The sequence below is a fragment of the Pipistrellus kuhlii genome, unplaced genomic scaffold (genome assembly GCF_014108245.1).
Source record: "Pipistrellus kuhlii isolate mPipKuh1 unplaced genomic scaffold, mPipKuh1.p scaffold_m20_p_5, whole genome shotgun sequence".
Taxonomy (NCBI): domain Eukaryota; kingdom Metazoa; phylum Chordata; class Mammalia; order Chiroptera; family Vespertilionidae; genus Pipistrellus; species Pipistrellus kuhlii.
In genome coordinates this window covers 21,708,959-21,714,160 of record NW_023425551.1, presented here as the reverse complement: position 1 = coordinate 21,714,160, position 5,202 = coordinate 21,708,959, and positions in this window count along the sequence as shown.

The following is a 5,202-nucleotide window of genomic DNA, read 5'->3' as shown; positions in this document are numbered from 1 at the left end:
CTCAATGTTTGTGTGTGTGTATATGTATATGTGTGTAAAGGCCTCTAATATATATATATTGGTGCATGAATTCGTGCATGGGTGGGGTCTGCCAGCTTGGCCGGGGGGAGGGGACATGGGTGGTTGGCTGGCCTGCTTGCTAGTTTAATTCCTGGTTGAGGAGACAATTTGTATATTAGCCTTTTATTATATAGGATATACACTGAGTGGCCAGATTATGATCTCTGCATTTAGAGATCATAATAATCTGGCCATTCAGTGTATATAATCTTTTTATTATTGGATTTCATTTGTCTATCATTAGAATGTAAGTTCTATGAGGAAATCATAGTGTCTAATAGGTTCCCTCCTAATGAGTTATCAGGGAAAGTATGCCTCAGTAGAGCCCATTATATGAATGTGATTAAAATATGCATCTACCCCTTTGAGTTGATGCATGCTCATTATTTTCCCACATAACTACTCAAGCCAATGCACTAAAGAACTGGAAGATTGATCAAGCTGCCTCTTAATACTTCACAATTATTTGAAAATTCATCTCGATGCATCTATCAGTGGTTCCCAGACAGATTTGTTCTCCTCATTCCTGCTTACTTACAAAAAGAACTATTACCTAGTCTTTCCATCTCTCCTAAATATTTCAGTCAAATTGCCCTCTTCATGGATTTGCCAATGTAAAATCAATAATCACAGACATCCATTACAAAAATCACAAAAAGATGCATACTATTTTTACTAAAATGAGGTGTCTTTCAACAGGATACCATGCAAATGACAAAAGTAAAGTATGTGGGAGTTGGGAGTTCAGCCTCACCCAGAACTTACCCCCACCCTTCTATTTATACTGCTTGCTCTTAGTCATCTATGGTTCTGGCATCAGGCCTATCAAGATGGGTTTCTGGGAGACTGGTGCTTTGATGGCGCATGGTTCCAATATCAGACACCTCCAACATCATGTTCCATAAATTCAGTTTTATAATTAAATTTAGGACCCTGTTACACAAAGCATGACGAAGCCACTTATTCATTAATCACATACAAAGAGAACTACCATTGCTCCTCAAATCACCAGCCGTTAGTAACAATGTAGTTAACCTTGAAGAGCAGAGAAATTTGAGGATCTGCTTTCATCATCATGACTAAGGAAAAAACGGTGGGATTGAATATGGAGATGCCATCAACAAAAGACTAATAATAATAAATTTCACTTTTCTTTTCCTCAGCTACCTGCTTTGAATGTAAAACTAAGGATTAATCCACTAAAAGTAGAGCAACAACAGTCTGGGTGCACTCAAAGATGAAGAAGGAATACAAATCTCTCACAATATACAAAAGTAGAGTGTTCCTATGAAACCTGTTGTAAGCCCAAATGGCAAAAAGTGAAGCAGCAATTACCATGAACTTATATGGAAAATTTTTTGAGCATTCCCAGATCCAAAATTCAATGCACATACAATATAATGTCTTTATTTTGTGTGCCATGATCAAGAAACCTAATTTTGTCCAGCTTTGCACTGAGCATAACGCCACTATGAGCTCTTTTTCTGATACACTAGGATTCATCTTGCTAACAGATGTACAAGATAAATTGAGGTAAAGCACAGATGCTCACAGACACAGTTCAAAGCTACTGGGCTTGATGCTGAGATCCTGAGTGTGCCTCCCTGGGAAGGCGTTTAGGGAGGCTATTCTCACTGCTCCTGGTGTGTGCGGCCTCTGTAATGGCTCAATAGAAAACAAAAGCTGAACGCTGTTTTCACAGTTTATCTTTTTTTTTTTTTAATGAAAAGAACAATCCTTTTTAGATGTATTTTGCTTAGTGAAAATGGGTATTTATACAGGTCTTTCCTAAAAGGGAAGTGGTGTAATGCTACTTTTTGAAAAATGGAGATACTTGCAGTGGCTAGTCTTTCAACATGATAATGATGTTATGATAAATGCTTGAAAGAGGTACACATGTGGTATTCAAATTTAATAACTTTTAAATAGGAAATAGCAGCCGAAACTGGTTTGGCTCAGTGGATAGAGTGTTGGCTTGCGGACTGAAAGGTCCCGGGTTTGATTCCAGTCAGGGGCATGTACCTTGGTTGTGGGCACATCCCCAGTAGGGGGTGTGCAGGAGGCACCTGATTGATGATTCTCTCACATTGATGTTTCCAACTCTCTATCTCTCTCTCTCTTCCTCTCTGTAAAAAATCAATAAAATATATTATTTAAAAATAAATAAATAAATAAATAAATAAATAGGAAATAGCAGCTTCCAGTCAAGATGGTGGTTTAGAGAAATGTAGTACATCTTTCCACAATCATCTCAAAATTACAACTAAACTATGGAAAAAACCATCATTAAGAACTGCATAAACTGATGAACAAAAACTGATCCAGAGACAAATTAGTATCTATCAGATGCTCAAACCTCAGAGGGAAGGTAGGGGTAAGAGGAAGAGATCAACCAAAGGACTTGTATGCATGCATGTAAGCATAATCAATGGACACAGACACCAGGGGGGTGAGGGCATGAATAGGGGTAGGGTGGGGGGGGGCAATGGAGGGATAAGGATGCATATGTAATACCTTAATCAATAAAAAACAATTTTAAAAAGAACTACCTGAAGCCCTAGCCAGACTGGCTCAGTGGATAGAGTGTCCTCCCTCTGAAATAAACAATGATACAAAATCACAGAACGCATTTCAAATGCTTAGCTAAAATATGTATCCAGAAGAAAAAAACACTTGACATTAACACCTCTAATCACTCTCCATCACTTACAAATTAACTAGAGGCTCAGTGTACAAAAGTCATGCATGGGGTAGGAGGGAGGGTCCCTTCAGCCCAATCTGTACCCTCTCCAATCCAGGAACCCTCAGGGAATGTCCAACTGGCAGTTTAGGCCCAATCCTGGTTGGATATCCATTGGTTCCTAACTGCTCACTTGCCTGCCTTCCTGATCACCCCTAATTGCCCCATCCCCGCCAGCCTGGCGGCCCTCAAGTGCTCCCCACTGCTGCTAGCCTTGTCTCCCCATAGCCTGCTGCTTGGTTGTTTGGTTGCTCCTCACTAATCCCCCTGCCAGCCTGGTTGTCCCATGCAGCCTGTTTTGTCATCTGCTTGGTTGTGATGGTCACTTAAACTTTTATATAGATAGATTACCTTTGTTCTTTTCAATGCCCAAAACTACAAGGTTATCTTTGTAATGTTACAATGATGACAAATAAAATAAATACTGAAATACTGAGAAGCTATATTCTGAGTCTCCTCTAGGGTCAAAGAGTTATTTGAGGGATTGGGAAAGCTGCCTGTGATGTTCATATTATATAGACATATGTGATAATGAAAAGAGGTACTTAATTATTAATCCCATTTCAAATGTTGGGAAGCTATGCTATTTACAAGGCCTTGTTTCTCACTAGCAACAACAGTGCTTGAATTTTCTCAGCACTGACCATATCAAAGGTCTAAATTTTCTAATGTTCCTTTAGTACAAAACACATGGGAAGAAAACCAGGAGGATAGTTTTTAACTGGTTTCAATGGCATTTACCTATGGAATATTAGCATATAATATAATCAAAGAGCAGCTGGATGTCAGCCAGCTACCAGTTTAGAAGCAACCCTGAAAACAATTCGCTTTTGTTAGTTTGGATATGCAGAGTTGATGGATGGTGGTTGTATACTTGAGCAGCTGGTCATATAGGAAACTGAGACAAGTCTAGTCAAAAACAGAAGACCTGCCCTAAGAACACCCTGAAGCACAATTAGCAGCCTAACTCTGGATTTCTGGAAAACAGAAAGAGCAAAACAAATTAATTTTTGGAACAATAATTACACAGAAGTCTGTGCAAGCCAAGTTACATGCAATTAAGCATCAAACACAGGGCATTATTAACTTAAAGGAAAGCAAATGCTTACATCTACATCGAACAAATTAAGTCAATGAAGACTCATCAAGCAGGTGGATACATTTATCAAAGTTCTTTACATTCTTCCTGGTTACAGTCAAGATTGATTATTAGAAATAGAACTCTAAAGCTAGTAGCATGAAAGGGAAAATATAATAGCCTAATTTTTTTTTGCTTTGTTTGTGTGTATTTAACTATCAACCTTTGTCATATTTAACATAGTAGGCTGGCTTCAATTGGCTAAACTTATGAAAAGGTTAGAGTCCAGAATTTCAAAGCACTATTCTTTGAATTAAGGCAAGGAAGCTGTTTGCACTATGAACCATGTTTGGAAACTATATTCTTAATAACAATATTTTAAAAGTGGAATATTCTCTAGAACATTGAGAGAAATGCAAAGTACTCTACATGGAGTTGTAAAATATAAACTATATACATTGAAATTTACTTTGGAAACTGTAAATATAAGGGATTAACATTAAAATTACAAATATAAATTAATCTGTATTTAAAAACTTTGATCTAGATGACACACTCAAATGAGGTAACTCAGGACATTTTATTAAAGAGGTAATCTTGTATAGTTATACATGAAACCAATAAGAAATGGGGTAGCAACAATAGGAAGCACCTGATATACTCGTCTTCAAGGGGAAAGGGAAAGAAGAACTCCTAGACTCTAGCACATGTACTTGTATGGAAAAGCCCCAAAGCCCAATCAACCAGAGCTGTGTTATGAGTACAGATATATAAAAAACGTGCAGCAACATAGGGAAGGGAATAAATATGCAGCATCATTCTCTTCCCATCCGCTAATATCCTGTCAAAGGCCTTTCCAAGATTTTGTACTTATAATGATCACCTCCCTGTACTAGGGCAGGATGGATGGAAGAGGTGCGGAAGCAATCTGGAAGAGCAAGCATAAGGTAGGTAGCAAACGATCCCAGGATAAGAATGTTAGCTACTAAAAAACTAATGAAATAGATCATAGCAAAACACTCTACCAGTCTTAGTTAACATTAGAGTGATGTGGGTATTTAATAAAATAATTAGTGTAAAATTCTTCCAGGAAAATCTGGTTACTTTTCATATCCTTCTTTAGTATTTTTTTTAACTAAAATTATTGATATTATCTTGATGTATTCCACATGGCATGTTTGGTATGGTATCAACTTCAACACAGTGAAGAAATATAAAGCTGTATATTTTTTACAATATCGTATATATTCAAGAAAGGAACAGAGGAAATAATTATGGAACACCTACTGTGAAAAGCACTCCAAGTACTCAAATATGAGATTTG